This window comes from Symphalangus syndactylus, chromosome 7, assembly GCF_028878055.3.
Source record: "Symphalangus syndactylus isolate Jambi chromosome 7, NHGRI_mSymSyn1-v2.1_pri, whole genome shotgun sequence".
Classification (NCBI taxonomy): domain Eukaryota; kingdom Metazoa; phylum Chordata; class Mammalia; order Primates; family Hylobatidae; genus Symphalangus; species Symphalangus syndactylus.
In genome coordinates this window covers 20,045,632-20,064,603 of record NC_072429.2, presented here as the reverse complement: position 1 = coordinate 20,064,603, position 18,972 = coordinate 20,045,632, and the positions used below count along the sequence as shown (strand labels likewise).

Sequence of the window (18,972 nt, the reverse complement as noted above, 5' to 3'; positions counted from 1 at the left end):
CAATTAATAATCCTACAATGGCCTCTAAGTGTTCAAATGAAAGGAAGAATTGCGTGACTCTCACTAAGTCAAAAGTCAGAAATGATTCAGCTTAGTGAGGAAGGCATGTTGAAAGCTGAGATAGGCTGAAAGCTAAGCCTCTCGCACCAAACAGCCAAGTTGTGAATGCAAAAAAAAATAATAATAATTACTGAAGGAAATTAAATGTATTCCCTGTTACTCCAGGGAATACACAAATGATAAGAAGGCAAACAGCCTATTGTTGATTACGGAGAAAGTTTGAGTGGTCTGGATAGACCATCAAACAAGCCACAGCCTTCCCTTAAGTTAAAGCCTAATCCACAACAAGACCCTAACACTATTCAGTTCTATAAAGTCTGAGAGAGGGGAGGAAGCTGCAGAAGAAAACTTAGAAGCTAACGGAGGTTGGTTCATGAGGTTTAAGGAAAGAAGCTGTCTCCATAACAGAAAACTGCAAGGTGAAGCAGCAAGTGCTGATGTAGAAGCTGCAGCAAGTCTCCCAGAAGATCTAGCTAAGATAATTGATGAAGGTGGCTACACTAAAAAACAGATTTTCAGTGTAGATAAAACAGACTTCCGTTGGAAGAAGTTGCCATCTAGGACATTCATAGCAAGAGAGCAAAAGTCAATGCCTGGCTTCAAAGCTTCAAAGGACAGGCTGAGTCTCCTGTTAAGGGCTAATGCAGCTGGTGACTTTAAGTTGAAAACAATGTTCCTTTTATCATTCCAAAAATCCTAAGGCCCTTAAGAATTATGCTAAATCTACTCTTCCTGGGCTTTCCAAATATAACAACAAAGCCTAGATGACAGCATATCTGTTTATACCGTGGTTTGCTGAATATTTTAAGGCCACTGTTGAGACATACTGCTCAAAATAAAAAGATTCCTTTCAAAATGTTACTGCTCATTGACAATGCACCTGGGCACCCAAGAGCGCAGAAGGAGATGTACATGGAGATGAATATTTCTTTTATGCCTCTTAACATAACATTCATTCTACAGCCTATGGATCAAGGTGTCATTTTGACTTTCAATTGTTATTATGTGAGAAATCATTTTGTGAGGCTATAGCTCCCATAGATTGTTATCTCTCTGATGTATCTGGGCAAAGAAAACTGAAAATCTCTGAAAAGCATTCACGAGTCTAGATGCCATTAAGAACATCTACAGTTCGGCCGGTGCAGTAGCTCATGCCTGTAATCCCAGCACTTTGGGAGGCCAAGGTGGGTGGATCAACTGAGGTTGGGAGTTCAAGATCAGCCTGACCAACATGGAGAAACCCCGTCTCTACTAAAAATACAAAATTAGCCGGGCGTGATGGCGCATGCCTGTAATCCTAGCTACTCTGGAGGCTGAGGCAGGAGAATCGCTTGAACCCGGGAGGTGGACGTTGTGGTGAGCCGAGATCGCACCATTGCACTCCAGGCTGGGGAACAAGAGCAAAACTCGGTCTCAAAAAAAGAAAAGAAAAAGAACATCTGCAATTCATGGGAGGTGGGCAAAATATCAACATTCACAGGAGGTTGGAAGAAGTTGATCCAACCCTTATGGATACCTTTGAGGGATTCAAGGCTTCAGTGAAGGAAGGAACTGCAGATGTGGTAGAATTAGCAAGATAACTAGAATTAGAAGTGGCACCTGAAGATGTACTGAATTGCAGCAATCTCTTGGTAATACTTGAACAGATAAGGAGTTGCTTCTTATAGATGAACAAAGAGAGTAGTTTCTTGGCCAGGTGTGGTTGTTCATGCCTATAATCTCAGTATTTTGGGAGGCTGAGACGGGTAGATCATGAGGTCAGGAGTTCGAGACCAGCCTGGCCAAGATGGCGAAACTCCGTCTCTACTAAAAATACAAAAATTAGCCGGGCACGCTAATTACAGGCGCCAGGCACCTGTAATCCCAGCTACTCGGGAGGCTGAGGCTGGAGAATTGCTTGAACCCGGGAGGCAGAGGTTGCAGTGAGCCGAGATCGCACCACTGTACTCTAGCTTGGGCGACAGAAAGAGATTCCATCTCAAAAAAAAAAAAAAAGAAAGAAAGTAGTTTCTTGAGATGGGATCTATCCCTGGTGAAAATGCTGTGAACACTATTGAAATGACAAGGAAGGATTTAGAATACTATGTAAACTTAGTTGACAAAGCAGTGACAGGGTTTGAGAAGATTGACTCCAGCTTTGAAAGAAGTTCTGCCATGGGTCACATGTTTTCAAACAGCATCGCATGCTACAGAGAAAACTTTAGTGAAAGAGTGAATCGATGTGGCAGACTTCATCGTTGCCTTAAGTAATTGCCACAGCCAAACCAACCTTCAGCAACCACCACCCTGATCCATCAGCAGCCATCAATATCAACGCAAGACTATCCACCAGCAAAAATATTTCATCTCACTGAATGCTCAGGTTAGCATATTTTTAACAATAGACTTTTTAAATGAAGGTATGTATATTGGGTTTTTTAAGACAATATGCAATTGCACAGTTAATAGATTACAATATAATGTAAACATAACTTTTGTAAGTACTGAGAAGCCAAAAAACTGTGTGTGACTCACTTTAGGAAGATATTAGCATTATTGCAGTGCCCTGGAACCAAACCTGTAATATCTCTGAGGTATGCCTGCACATAACCATGAGAAAGAATGCAAAGAGGGGAATAAGTGAAAATTTTTCTTTTTTATTTGCACTCTTTATATTTTCCAAAATTTTCATGATAAACATGTATCATTATAAAACAGAAAAATAAAATATCTCTTATAGAAGATGAAGAAACAAATTAAGAATAAAAACATGCCGAAATCATCAATTATTCTTCAGTCTCAGTTAGAAATTCAGCAAATGGGCCAGGCATGGTGGCTCACGCCTGTAATCCCAGCACTTTGGGAGGCCAAGGCGGGCGGATCATGAGGTCACGAGATGGAGACCATCCTGGCTAACATGGTGAAACCCCGTCTCTACTAAATAAATACAAAAAAAATTACCCTGGCATGGTGGTAGGCACCTGTAGTCCCAGCTACTTGGGAGGCTGAGGCAGGAGAATGGCGTGAACCCAGGAGGCAGAGCTTGCAGTGAGCCGAGATGGTGCCACTGCATTCCAGCCTGGGGCGACATAGCGAGACTCCGTCTCAAAAAAAAAAAAAGAAGGAAATGGAAATTCAGCAAATGCGGCCAGGTGCTGTGGCTCACACTTGTAATCCCAGCACTTTGGGAGGCAGAGGCTGGCAGATCACCTGAGGTCAGGAGTTCAAGACCAGCCTGGCCAACACGGTGAAACCCCATCTCTATTAAAAATACAAAATTCTCAGGGCATGGTGGCATGTACCTGTAATCCCAGCTACTCGAGGGGCTGAGGCAGGACAATCATTTGAACCTGGGAGGCGGAGGTTGCAGTGAGCCGAGATCACGGCATTGCACTCCAGCATGGGCAACAAGAGCAAAACTCCCTATTAAAAAAAAAAAAAAAAAACAAAGCACAGGCCTATGATCTTGAGAGAGTATTAGGAATATTTTTTGTTGTAAATGTCTGGAAATTTTCAGTTAGGTTCCAACAGCTGACCAGGGGTAGGACCTGGACTCCAACTAAGACCGCTGTTTCCCAGTTCCATGTTCTTCCAACTTTCTTAGTTTCTTTCCTTCTCTCTCTCTCCTTCTTTCTTTCTTTCTTTCTTCCTTTCTTTCTTTCTTTTCTTTCTTTCTTCTCTCATGTCTCTCTCTTTCTCCTCTCCTCTCTTTTTTTTAAACAGAGTCTTGCTCTGTTGCCCAGGCTGGAGTGCAGTAGTGCAATCTCAGCTCACTGCAAACTCTGCCTCCCAGGCTCAAGCAACCCTCCCACCTTAGCCTCCCAAGTAGCCGAGACTATAGGTGTGTGCCACCACACCTGACTAATTTTTGTATTTTTTTGTGGAGACGGAGTTTTGCCTTGTGGCCCAGGCTGGTCTCAAACTCCTGAGCTCAAGTGATTCCTTCTCTTTGGTCTTCCGAAGTGCTAGGATTACAGGCTGAGCCACTGCACCTGGCCTTCCTCCTCATCTTTACTGCTTCCCTCTGAGAAAAGGTAGAGCTAGGCAGAGCAATTCACCATCCACTCATATCTATTAATAGGACTGCCCTGGGGAGGACTATAGATTTACTAAAGTTAGGCTTAAACTATGCTAAAACTAAGATGTATGTAAGAGGCACTTTAATTTTACAGACATAAGCCAAAGGGGTTTATATGACGTGTTGAAATTTAAGGATGCCTACAGTTTGGGAGGAAAAAGAAAAAAATTTGCCATCTGAGACCTAGGTAACTACACAATATAGAGGCTTACTTCTTGTTTCGAAAATGGGAATACAACCAAGTGTGGTGGCTAATGTTAGCAATCCCAGCACTTTGAGAGGCCTAGGCAGGAAGACTGCTTGAGCCCAAGAGTTCGAGACCAGCCTGAGCAATGAGACCCCATCTCTACAAAAAATAAAATAAATAAAATTTTATTAGCTGAGCAGGGTGGCGTGAGCAGGGTAATGTGTGCCTTGTAGTCTCAGCTTCTTGGGAGGCTAAGGTGGGAGGATCGCTTCGGCCTAGCAGTTCAAGGTGGCAATGAGCCATGATTGTATCACCTGCACTCCAGTCCGGGCAACAGAGCAATACTTTGTCTCAAAAAAAAAATAAATAAATAAATAAAAAAGGAAGAAAGTAAGAACACAAAGAAAAAGAAATTGGAGAAGCAATCTACTTTTGTTCAATCTGAGGGACATGAAAGGAAGTAGGTATTAATGAAATAAACTTTAGAAAATGAATCTTGTGGCTGGGCACAGTGGCTGATGTCTGTAATCCCAGCACTTTAGGAGGCCGAGGCAGGCAGATCATTTGAGATGAGGAGTTGGAGACCAGCCTGGCCAACATGGTGAAATCCCCTCTCTACTAAAAATACAAAAAAATAGCTGGGCGTTGTGGTGCATGCCTGTAATCTCAGCTACTTGGGAGGCTGAGGCAGGAGAATTGCTTGAGCCCGGGAGGTAGAGGTTGCAGTAAGCTGAGATTGTGCCATGCAATCCAGCCTGGGCAACAGAGCAAGACTCTGTTTCCAAAAGAAAAAATTGAATCTTGTGACTGTGAATGGATGCTCAGCATCTCCCTAGGTAGCTTTGTTTGAGCAACATGTATTTTGCAAAGTATTTGTATTGTGATCAAATTGGAGAACTTCTACCCTCTGGCCTTTCTTGCCCTCCGTAGGACCATATGGAGTAGTCATAAGAGGTAGAAGGCTCTGTGAAGACCCAGAGTCCCTAACCCCCTGCTTAGAAAGCTGATGCTATGATTTGGCCATGTTCATTGTAGTACCATCCACTTAAGTCCAACTTTATCCATTTCAAAGCCGTTAGCACTCTTACCTCATTTGATCCTAACATCATCATCTGATATAAGCTGAGCAGAGTCTCTTAAGAGATGACTCGGGTGGGGCACGATGGCTCACGTCTGTAATCCCAGCACTTTGGGAGGCCGAGGTGGGCAGATCACGAAGTCAGGAGATCGAGACCATCCTGGCCAACATGGTGAAACCCTATCTCTACTAAAAATATAAAAATTAGCTGGGTGTGGTGGCATGTGTCTGTAGTCCAAGCTACTTGGGAAGCTGAAACAGGAGAATCGCTTGAACCCAGGAGGTGGAGGTTGCAGTGAGCCGAGATCGTGCCACTGCACTCCAGCCTGGTGACAGAACGAGACTCCATCTCAAAAACAAAAAAAAGATGACTCAAGGTGGTTACATGACTTGCCTAAGGACCCACAGCACATAGATGGTAGAGCCTCCAAAACGGATTAAAATCTGATTCTTGGTCCAATTCTCTTTCCACTAAATCCCCCTGTTGATTTTGCAAAGGGGATAAACATGAAGCCAAATAACAGATAACTAGATTTGTTAGGACTTTTCACTTTGTTTCAAGTTAAAATTTTCTGTAGTTGTTTGGATCCAACATTGAATCCAGTATAAATGAAGCAGGAACTGAAGTAAACTAGGGCACATTTAGGCCTGATGTTATGTGTCAAAATACCATTTGGATCTGTCTATTTGAATCTACATTCCAGGATTTTTCACAACAAAGAATAAATAAATAGATGCATTCTTGAGTACAATGCTTCATGAATTTGGGAGTTTCATTTGGTTATTTTTTTTTTGTATCCTGATTATTATTCCAAGCTTATCTTTTGATCTGCTAAGATAAGTGCTTTTTTAAAAAAAGAAATTGCTGTTGAAGGTGTTACTTTATTTTGACTTTGATATGTTACTTTATTCACATTTTCTTGTCTCTCATACTATATATTTCAGGGTCTTTGAGAAACAACCTTTTCATTTGCAAAATGCCAATTACAGGTTTTTAATAAAAAGGGGTGTGGTTGGACTTATTTGTTATTGTAGATTGAGTAAAAATCCATTAGTAAATTAAACTGAAATTACTTATTTCACAAAGGAAGAGAGACTTATAAATCAAGAAAACCAAGGTTACCATAGCAATCTCTGGCATCTAAAGATTAGAAACAGAGGACTATATTCTACTTTCTAGAAAACACTTCATTAGAGAAAAGATATATGATATGTCTTGAGGGTGGAATATGACAATAAAAGTAGATCACTGCTTAACAAAAATACTTCATTTTTTCCTCCAACTAAAAATAATGCAAGTAATTTGAAGCAATTTTTATCATAAATGTGCATAATACTTCTATCTCTGACACTGTTTGATATTTATTCAATAAGAGGAATGGGGGAGGACTGTGTGCTCAGCTGACTATGTTTATTAAAAATATCCTAGCTGTAGCAAAAACTGTGTGGAAAACTGGGCAAAAGGAATGAAATTGTAGAAAGGCACTTTTTAAAAAGCAAGAAGAGAACCAAGGAGAGCAATGTCAACTCTGAGGTAGACTTATTGTAGCAATTAATACACAATTGTGTGTTTGTGTGCGTGTGTCTTTGTGTGATTTCTGGTCTTTTGGCTCATCAAAGATGCACCAAATAGACCTGCTGCAGTGGACATCTGCTGTTTTTGCCTGCCCAGCAGCCATTCCTCCTTTTGGTAACAGCATTTTAATTTCCCTTTGACAAACGACACTTTGCCCAACGTGTATGATCTTTTCGTGATATTCATTCAAGATATCCCGCTCTCCTCTGACCAAAGGGTAGGCACATGACCCCAAACAGGCCAGCCAGACTGTCTCCTGGGCATCTGAATCTTTCATGAATGATACAAGGACCGGAAATGGTTGGCGGGGATCCATCTCAACTGTGGCATCATGAAGAGACTGTACTCTGCTTCCTGCAGTTTTGATATTCACAGCAGCCCACTTAACACCTTTTCAGAGGTCTGACTGCTCAGGTTTTTCTTGTATTCAGATTTATTTATTTATTTTTAATTAGCTTAAGTTAGCCAGAGTTAGCTTCTGTTACTTATAGCCAAATCCTAACTGATATTCATGCCACCGGGGAAGGAGACACTACAGATTGCTAGTGCGTGTATTTTACAGTTTTCCATTTTATAATTGAGTATCATTTGTGAAGGACTATTATCCAAACATCCATGTTTTCTAGAGACTGGATCCGGTACTTCTTACTAGGATCTTCATCCTGAAGGCAACTTCAGTATGATTAAATCTTGTTAAATTTGAGATTCAGGATACATGGGAGGAAGAAAAAGCATGGTGAGTTTTATGACTCGGTAGTCTAATTTGATGAATCCAGTAAAGCTTCAAACTGAAAGGGAGAAAGCACATCAACGCTCTGGATACTAAATACCCATGGGAAGGATTTTGTGTACCAAAGACAACAGTGGACAAAGACTCCACAACATGAAGAAGCCTAGCTAAGAAGAAAAGCTTTACTAGTTACCCAAGTATTTTATAGAACTAGGAATTTTTTTTTTTTTTTTTTTTTGAGATGGAGTTTCACTCCTGTTGTCCAGGCTGGAGTGCAATGGCACGATCTCGGCTCACCGCAAACTCCGTCACCTTGGTTCAAGTGATTCTCCTGCCTCAGCCTCCCAAGTAGCTGGGATTACAGGCATGCACCACCACGCCCAGCTAATTTTGTATTTTTAGTAGAGACAGCGTTTCTCCATGTTGGTCAGGCTGGTCTCGAACTCCCAACCTCAGGTGTTCCACCCGCTTCAGCCTCTGAAAGTGCTGGGATTAGAGACTTGAGCTACTGTGCCTGGCCAACTAGGATCTTTTATTAAAGCAGTTTAAAAAAAACTTAGCAGACATAGCAGCATTATTCACAATGGCTAAAATAGAGAAGCAACCCGTGTTCACTGATGAATAAATAGATAAGGAAAATGTGTCATATGCATACAGTGTCATAGTACTCTGGGGAGAGGGGTAGATCATAAGTTATTGTTTCACGGATGCAGAGTTTCAGTTTTACAAGATGAAAAGAGCTCTGGAGATAGATGGTGGTGGTCGTCGTACAACATCATTAATGTATTTAATACAACTGAACTGTACACTTAAAAATTATTAAGATGGTAAATGTTATGTGAATTTTGCCAAAATTTTTTTTTAAAAAAAGAGCTTAGTGGATAAAAGTAATCTGTTTTATGTGAAGGACATTAAGGCAAGGGCTGTTTCTGTGAGTTGGATATACAACGCCATACCCTGAGACTCACAGTTTTTATTTTCATTTTTTTCATAATCCATCTTTGGGAATTTCTTTCACAAATTAGAGAGATCAGATGAGCCCATTTTTTCAGATGTAAAACATTAGTGTATCCAGTAAATAATTTATTCTAAATAACAAAGCTAGTAAGTAGATAAGACTAGTAAAGTCCTTGCTCTTAACAATCTGAATGTCTATACATTTTATAATTTTAAAAATTTCAAATTCCATGAGTTTCATAAGATGCATTATACCTTATGTGTACGGCATCGTATGTATAGTATGGTATATAGGGATTTCTCTCAATGTCCAAATATAGTTTCAGCCTCAGAAAGATGCTCAACTTTTCTCAGCTCTCCAGATGTTCTGAACTTCATATGCTCCTCTAGAAATAATAGTTAATAGTAATGCTGATAATAACAATAGTCAGATATTATAGATCATTTGTTATTTCTCATACTTTGCTAACTCCAGGATATGAATTAATTCATTTAATCCTCACAACAACTTTGCAAAGCAGACATTATTCTTATTACTCTTATCCTCCTTTTATAGATAAAGAAACTTGAACTCAGAGAAGCAGACGTAGCTTGCCCAAAGTAAACTTTCCAGTTACTGAGAGGTAGAGGTAGGACTCAAAACACAGGAAGCTTGACTTTGGACCCTAAAACTTCTAACACGACTTCTCCACTTTCTAAACTTGAACTCTACTGTTGCTTGGCAGGCTAGATCTTTGACTTATCCTTCTCTAAAGGGTGGTGCTGAAAGTGACTGAGAGGCCGGACATGGTGACTCATGCCTGTAATCCCAGTACGTTGGGAGGCCGAGGTGGGCAGATCACAAGGTCAGGAAATTTAGACCATCCTGGCCAACATGATGAAATCCCGTCTTTACTAAAAATACAAAAATTAGCTTGGCATGGTGCCACATGCTTGTAGTCCCAGTTACTTGGGAGGCTGAGGCAGGAGAATCGCTTGAACCAGGGAGGCAGAGGTTGCAGTGAGCTGAGATCACGCCACTGCACTCCGACCTGGTGACAAAGTGAGACTCCATCTCAAAAAAAAATAAATAAATAAAATAAATAAAAATGAAAATAACAGTGACTGAGAACAATGTGTTTGTTCATAACCATAAAAAGAAAGTCAAATTAAATTCTTCCTTAGAAACAGGGTATCATTCTTTCTTTATTTGAATTAGTAATTGTAACTAATTCAAAGGTACTGTTCCCACGCAATCTCCCAGGCACCTAGCTCTTCTTCTATTAGTTTTGTCTTAAGCCCCAACTAGAATCCATCCTTAGTTAACCTTCCTAGACGTTAGTTATCTGCTCCTCTGTTCTCCTGAAGAATAGCTGATGGCTATAATGGAATTTTTTGGTTATACAGCTGACTTCCTCATTAGACTGTAAATTATTCTACATTGGACATTCTACTAGATTATTGATCATTCTACATTCTACTGGATTATTGATCATTCTATTCCCAGAGCCTAACACAATGCCTGGCACATGGCAGCACTTAGTAGTAAGTGTCAATAAATAAATGATCTAGTGAAGTCTTTATCTGAAATCCAAATTGACCTCTGCTCTGCAAGTACATTTTAAAAAACAGCACTCCTCATATTTCATGTCCTCCCCTTCCATAGATTTCAATTATTTACATCAGAATTACTTAATCATGTGGCAGATAATTAAGGAATACATTATTTATGTTACATAAATTAACCTAACATTGCTTCTCCCCTCTTTCCCCTTGGCTGTGGAGTCTAGATTTCAGGTATCTCACAACAATCTTTGGCATCTTCTGTGCCCAGGCATTAGCACCGCCTTGGTTGCTGGTTCTGCTGGTTTCTTTGACAAGCTTCCTTTTCAGCACTTGTGCTCCCAATCTCTTTTCTCAATCCTATTGCTGCTATCCCTTGGTTTTTAGTCCTGGTGACTGTGTAACCGTAGGCAGCCCCTTAACTTCTTTGGGCCTCAGTTTCCTCATCTGTTAATGGCTCACAACGTTGCAGTAAAGACTTAACGAAGTAATGCCTTGGACTCTTTAGAAAATAAAATGTCAGCTTAATCATTCCATGTTCCAGAATACACTGGTATCCTATTGCATGTCTGTAGGAGGCATCTATATTTATCAGCAATAAATCAGGGTTACAAAACTGGAATGCTGGAGCTGGAAGCATTTTATCATCATAAACTATTCCAATTTCTCTTTCTCAAATGGCAAAATAGGCACAGAGTGCATAAGTCATTTTCCAAGCTTATTAAACTATTAATAGTAATGATGAACATTTATTAATGATAACTTTTTTTTTTCTTGGAGATGGAGTTGCTCAGGCTGGAGTGCAATGGCATGATCTCAGCTCACTGCCACCTCTGCCTCCCGAGTTCAAGCAATTCTCCTGTCTCAGCCTCCTGAGTAGTTGGGATTACAGGTGCCCACCACTACGCCTGGCTAGTTTTTAGTATTTTTAGTAGAGATGAGGTTTTACCATGTTGGCCAGGCTGGTCTCGAACTCCTGACCTCAAATGATCTGCCCGCCTCGGCCTCCCAAAGTGCTGGGATTACAGGCGTGAGCCATCATGCCTGCTGATAAGTAACATTTAATGAGTCTTGGTCCATACCAGGCATCATGCTAAGGGTTTGACATCATGCTAAGGGTCATTCATTGCATTTAATGACCACAGTATATTGAAAACAGTATCATTATTCTCATTTGACTGTTCAGGAAACTGAAGAAACAGTGAGGTAGCAAGTGTCAGTGTCACAGTTCAATCCCAGGCTCATCTTAGATCAAGAGCTCAAGTTCTTGTTCATTATACCTAATTACTTCCCTCACAGAGTAGTCAGTTAGGGGTAGAGCCCATAGTAGGCACCAGAACCCTGGCCAATTGCTTCCAAGTCAGTGAATCTGTGTGATACCATCTCTTAGCCTACCAAACGTTCAGCTGCACCCTCATAAGTGAACAGCCCATCTCAGAAAGAATATCTCCTTGGGGCAGAAGCAGCCACACTAGGTTCCTAATGACTCATGACAGAGCTTTATGGCTGAGCTCTGCCTGTCAGCAGCCATGCATCTATTTAGATATCCTCTTAATGTCAACATTTGTGCTCATGGAGTTTTCCCATTGCTAAGAGCACTCTCCTTTGCCACCAAATGGTAAATGCTCTCTGAAATATCTGTAACATTTTCACACCTAATGGACGCATCTAAGGACATTGGTTAATAACATACATTGAATCCACAGACAATGGCTATTTCCTGTGATTTAGATGGGCACTTACTTGTGTGGTGTATGACACTCCAGTGTTCTGTCAGCCCCTAAACAGAGCTTTTTGATTTCAGATGTCAAAGATAACTGTTGATTCTGGCTCAGCAGTATTCCATTTTCTGTCCAGTGTTTATGTGGAAGCAGTTGAAGGCTTCAGGAAATTTATGTAGCATGCCAGCATTTTAGTTCATATGAAGGAAAATGTTGTTGCCCATCTTTGCTGCATGGACTATGTGTTTTATTAAATTTGCAATGATGGTTGAACATGCTGTGTTGCACAGAAGACAGAGTTTCCCCTAGAGAAGAGATCCTGTGTCTGATTGACAGGGCAGGTGACCACAAGGTCAAGGTTGCTTAGTGGTATCGGCCATCTGTTATCTTGGCAAGTATTTGACTGGAGGGCATTAATGTGTTTGTAATTTCCCACTTGATCTGAGAATAGGGTTAAAAAGACATTGTCGCCATTGGGAGCTGCAGAGCAGATTTGCACCAGCAGTCCACCTCCTGGCTTCTTGCTCAGAATGGCACGGGCTGTGCTCAACTTTTATTTTTGGGTGCCCCTCCCTGACAAGTCATTGAGAGGGCAGCCCATTTTTGTCATGCTGCTTGTAGAGAGAAGCAAAAAGCAGCTCCCATCAGCGGGATTATAATAAACAGATTTTAAATCACTCTGAAAGGTCTTGATCATTAGAAACCTTTCTAAAGTAAAACAGCCAACTCTTCAGTTTTGTTAGAAAGCAATGAAATCTCAATATCTATTCGGGTGTTCATTTCTCATTGCTCCATCTAGCTGGGAAGTCTGTGCTGAAACAGAGGATTTTGATTAAGCACTTAATATGCAAGGAGACATCTACCTATTGTTGAGCCTGCAATCTGGGTGAGAACAGAAGTTATAGCTCTAGAGCTTTTGTGGTAAACAGCCAAGTCATTTCCTTATACCTTCATCAATGTAAAATCTTCAACAAGTAAAACACTTCAGAGAAAGATCAGCTACAAAATGTCCTCACAGCCAAACTGAAAGCACAGGAGAGCCATACTGACTAACAGGAAACAAGATGTCAACATCATAATGAATGCACTGGTGTATCCTGCTAGCTATTGATCTACTGAGCTTAGGCAGCTCTTCGTTTTAAACTATAACAAGGAATAAAAGCAGATGGAGACGAAATTCTTAAGCAGACTATAAGTGAATCAAGAAAAATAACATATTTTCAGGCTTGGTGTGCTTTAAAAAAGAATAAAGTCACCCAAAAAGATAGGATTTATCAAGAAGACTCACTGCTGACGTTTAGCTTTTGGCTGAGAACTTCAACTCCCTAGAAATGTTAGTCTAGCAGAGGACCAACATGTGTAAGTTAAACTTTCAGAAGAAATCTAAAAACCTCAAAATATTATGAAGATAAATCCAAATCTCTCTCTCCTCATAATTTTTATCTCCATCCAAATCATGACTGAAGACACTCAAGCAAATGTGTAGACCTTAAAACTGGCAATATCTCTGCAAAGGATCTTTTGGCCCAGTTCAAAAGATAGTAGATTTTCTCATCTCAGAGAGATGGAGAGATTTGGGGATTCTGGCGGGATTTGGAGTGGGGGTGTCTTACTGTTTTGACCATTGTGGATAACACTGCTTTTGACTGATAACAAGAAAATCATTCCCCTAAATTCCTGCTTTCCTTATATTTCCTAAAATCTATTCAGATACGTAAGGAATCTCCTCTAAATTGTTTTAATAACAGACCCAAAACTGAATACTATAAAAGAATTAGCATTCGCTTTACATGCCCAATACGAGAATAAACTAATGTAGACATACTGTCAACTAAACCTTCCACCTGGGAAGAAATGCTCTCTTCTGTTCTTACCATATCAGACTGGTGTTTTCTGAGCTCTAGAGAAGTTTTATAGACTTTTGTTATAGGCCTGGTAAAAAATAACTGACAAAGGTTAGAGAATCACCAAGTGATCAAAACCAAGTTGCTTTGCCTTTCTAAATATGTTTGCTTAATTACAGAGAACATTTTTTGCAATGAATTATCTTAGTTTTCCTTCATCTGATTTTTGTTTTTTGTCTTTCATTCCTGAAGGATGCTTTCATTGATATAAAATTCTGAGTTGACAGTACTTTTCTTTCATCACTTTAAAAAGGTTTTAAACTCCCTTCTGGCTTCCATTGTTTTTGAAAATAAATCTGCAGTCATTCAAATCTTTGTTTTCCTATAAATGACACATTGTTTTTCAAGATTTTTTTCTTTGTCTTTAGTTTTCGGTCACTTAATTATGATATTTCTGGGCATGGATTTCTTTGAGTTTACCCTATTTGGGATTCACTGACCATTTTGAACCTGTAGATTTAAGTCTTTCATCAAACTTGGGAAATTTTGGGCCATTATTTTTTTCAAATTGTCTTAGTACTGCACTCTTTCTCCTCAGAGAGACAAATGTAAAAATTAGCTTATTTTGACACAGATTCTGTGGGTTTTTCCAAACTTGTTTTAGCTCTTTGTTTTTCAGTGTGCATGCTTTCTATTTTTTTATCTTCAGATTCACTTACTATTTCCTTGGTCATCTCCATTCTGCATTTAGCTCATCTTATGAGATTTTACTTCCATTTGTTATATTTTTCAGTTGATTATTCCAATTAATTTTTCTTTTTATCATCTTTTTCTTTAAGGAGGCTTTCTATCTTCTCAGTTGTTTCCTATGTGTTTGCACTTGCTTTTTAAAATATACTTATACTTTAAATTCTTTATCAAATAATTCCAACATTTTTGTCATCTGGGCATTGCTATCTGATAACTCTCTTTTCCCATGTAAGTTAAAATTTTTCTGGCTCTTTGTATATCAGGTAATTTTGGATTAAGTTATGGACATTTGAATATTAGGTTTGAAGACTCTGAGCCTTGTTAAATATTACAGGGAATATTTATATTTTTGTTTAAGTGCATTAGGTTCAAGATGCAAGTTACAATGTGGCTTCTGTGGGCTATGGCCCCAATGCCACTTCAGGGTCCAAACCCTTTGCAGTGCTATTCTGACCTGCTCCACCTATTTGCCAGGTAATGGGCATCCTAGGGTCCGAACAGTGGTCTGTTAGTTAAGCTATCAAGTTATTGAATGCACTTACTAGAATCAGTTCCATGGATGCACAGCTAGGAGGTGAGTCCAGCAGTTCATAAAGATATTTATGAGATTACTTCCTCAAACTTCTTCTCCACAATCTCCCCCAATACTTTCTAATTCCCTGAAGTGCCCCTTTTTAGTTCCCCATCCAGATTCTGGGGCTTTGATAATCTCACTGTTGTGTACTTCTATAATTTTGTCTGTATCCAGGGCTGAGTGGTGTGAGGACAGAAAGAGAGGAAAAAAAAACATGACAAAATGATGTTCAACCCAACCTCTTGAAACCATAGGTCCACAAAAGGAAGAGGAAAATATTTCCACCCAGGTTTTTGGCTCCTATGCGCTCCCCTTTCCACCACCTGTAATACTGCTACAGGATTGCTTGGGAGGTGGCGTGTGAGAAATGAAGAAAATAATGAAGGAAGAAAAAGGGGGAAGTATATTATCTCTCTGAGTGTTGGGAGTTCCCTTTCCCCCTCTTCCACCTGTAGAGACAGTGCTCTTTTCATCTGTACCTCAATGCCTCTTCTGGGAATCAGATTACATTGAGATCAGGTTGAGAGGAACCAGAAGAAAAAATCAGCAGAATCACTGCTAGTTCAGTACTACTATGAATTCTTGTCTTTTCCTCCAATCTTCTATTTATTTTTCAGAGTCTTCAAATAGTTCCTGCAATAATTCTTTCCAGCTTTGATAGCTGTATTCAGGAGAGAGAGAGAGGATAGAGTATGCTTACTCCACCTTATGTGGCACTGGAATCGGCTTACTAAACTTTGAAGTATTAGTAATAATAAGACAAGCCTCACATAAAGCTTTTAAAATACTTAATACAGTTCTTGAAATTACAATGTTCGTGCCACTAATTCAGCTTTACTATTACTACGAGAAAAAAAGAGGTTGCAACTATGCATTAGTGAATTTTAGAAATAGATACTTTGAGTGTTGTCCATGGGGTGAGTACTTGCATCAAGTTCACAGCAGCTTGTCTGTTCTTTAAGTTCACAAACTGACTTAAGTGAAATTTCATAGCTGCTGCTGTAAGTACTTTTAGCAGAGAATTCTACTAGATGATTATGGTTCATCATTTTTTTGTGTGATGAACTGACACATGTTACTTTTAACAAATCTTTAATACGCTATTTATTCTGTTTTTTAAAGGAAGGAAAAAAGAATATCCAGTTCATTAAGACAGAGGCTCAGAATATCAATCTATTTCTATTGTTTTATCTTCAGATTCACTTACTATGTCCTTGGTCATCTCCATTCTGCTATTTAGGTTAACCTTGTGAGATTTTACTTCCATTTGTTATATTTTTTCAGTTTATAATTCCAATTAATTCTTCTTTATATAATCTTTTTCTTTGAAAGATGAAGTATGAAAGAAAACACTCTGCAAACCTTTCACATTATTTACACTCTACAAACATTTATATCTAATATAATTTTAAGTTGTATCCCAGGGAAAGCTGGGTGCTCTGGGCCTCTAAGGACCATGGTCCACTTTAAGTAAGATTTCTTTTAAGAAGAAACTAAAGCAAAGGATTTGGGGTATCCAAGACATGAGATATTACTGGAGCCTTCTAATTTTTTTCCTAAATGGGAAGGTAGGTCCAATTGGAAATATGTTCCCTGGTTCTATTTTTTGCCTTTTCTGCTACTTCTCTGCTATACTTCCTAGATTTTAAAGATCATGTTGTCTGTTTTCTCACCCAACAACACGATAAGTGATTTCTTACTAAAGTTTTGTCTGAAAACTACATTGCCTCTCTTGTGGATAGGGAACTGTTAAAGAATAGGAAAGCTGAAAGGATGGTAGAATTTCAGGCATGGTGGGTGGCAAGAGAGAAAATTTCTGAGTCATGGGCCATTCCGTCTTCTAAAATTAAGTCCCATGTGTAAATCCTCCTTTATAATCATAAATGTTCTTCTTATGTCTTGATATTATCCTTGAAACACATTGATTTTAGCACTATCATTCATAGAGCATGAAAAGGTCAATATTATGTAGCATCTCTATAAGAAAGAGGAACTCAATTAACCATTTATTAATGTATTAGTGAATGAGGACAGCAATTCTCGAACAAACTGTAAATGGTAACTGTGGCTGTTATTTCCCAGTGACTCTGTACTTTTTGTTCTGTGATGACAATATCCTATTTCCGAAAGGGATGACTAGTTTGTGAAACAGTGTCCTCTTCCTTGCAGAATCAGATTGCTAATACTGAAAGAACGGGTTTCTTCACTTAGAAGTTTGCTATATCTCAGGTTTCCAAATGACAAAAAGTGTTGAATGTTACCTATAAAATAATAATACTAATAGCTAAAATTCATCAAGTCCTTATACGTGCAAGCATTATGTTAGGTCCTGTATACACATTCACACATCTACTACACAGTGATCAGTTACTGTTTCTATTCATATTGTACAGACATGTAAACTGACACTCGGGGAGGTGAAGTACATTTCTCAGGACAGTTCGGGAGGTAAATGGCAGAGCTAGGATTTAAACCTAGGTTTATTTACTATTTAGGTTTATTTACTATTAAGGCCAGAGTTTTTACCATGTAGACGTAATTAAATAGGAAACAGCTGTTCCTCATAATCTTTTAGGGTTTTAGATGTGCCTGGGCATGTCTTCTAGAGCTCCTGAAATAGTCGTTGTGGCAATAACAGGGCATCCGGGGTTATCTTCTTTTCTGGTTCCCGTGGAGCTCCAGGAGGGTCTCTGCTGCCTACCCTGCAGTAGCACCACTTCCCACCTTCATTGGAGCTACCACTGCCTCCCAGAAGTTCCATTACCCTAATGCCTCACTGAACTTAAAGTTGCATCCTTAGAAAAACTGGCATTGGCTCTTTTTCTTTCCCACTATGATGCAGCCATATTTGCTGTTGTTGGAGTCCTGTTCTTCCAACTCTTCACAATGCTCTCGTCCTCTTACCTTTTATATTTTATTTTATTTTATTTTATTTTATTTTAGAGACAGGGTCTCACTTGGTTGCCTAGGCTAGAGTACAGTGGTGACATCATAGCTCACTGCAGCCTCAAACTTCTGGGCTCAAATGATCATCCTGCCTCAGCCTCCCAAGTAGCTGGGACTACAGGTACATGTCATCACACTTGGCTAATTTTTATTTTTATCTTGTAGAGACAGAGTCTTGCTATGTTGCCCAGGCTGATCTTGAACTCTTGGTCTCAAGTAATCTTTGCCTCAGCCTCCCATAGTGCTGAGATGGCAGGCATAATCCCACTGCACTTGGCTGCCATTTTCCTCTTACCTTTTATGTCTCCTTAAAGAAGGCTTCTGTGACCACATAAGCATATTGTATCTGTACTCCCACTTCTGCTTATTTCCACTAGGATACTGTGTTTGTCTGTTGCATGCTACTATAACAGAATATCACAGACTGGGTAATTCATAAAGAACAGAAATTTATCTCTTGCAGTTCTTGAGGTTGGGAAATCCAAGATCATCTGGTGAGTGCTACTGTCAGCTTCCATGATGAGGCCTTGAATGTTGCATTCTTTGGAGAGGAGGAACATTGTGTCATCACATGGCAGAAACTGGAAGGGCAAAAAGGAATGTACTCCCTCTGTCAAGCCCTTTTATAAAGGCCTTTGCTGTCATTCACAAGGAAGGAGCCCTCCTTATCTAATTGCCACTTAAAGGCCCTTCCTGTAGGCCAGGGGCAGTGGCTCACACCTGTAATCCCAGCACTTTGGGAGGCCAAGGCAGGCACATCACCTGAGGTCAGGAGTTCAAGATCAGCAGGGCCAACCTGGCCAAAACCCATCTCTACTAAAAATACAAAAAATTAGCAGGGCGTGGTGGTGCACACCTGTAATCCCAGTTACTTGGAAGGCTGAGGCAAGAGAATAGCTTGAACTCAGAAGGCTGAGGCAGGAGAATAGCTTGAACCCAGGAGGCAGAGG

General features: G+C 39.8%; 1 protein-coding gene across 1 annotated transcript in view; it reads left to right on the top strand.

The window, feature by feature from the left end:
• TENM2 (teneurin transmembrane protein 2) overlaps positions 1–18,972 on the top strand; it is a 1,678,453-nt gene that overhangs the window by 159,395 nt on the left and 1,500,086 nt on the right. The window lies entirely within an intron of this gene.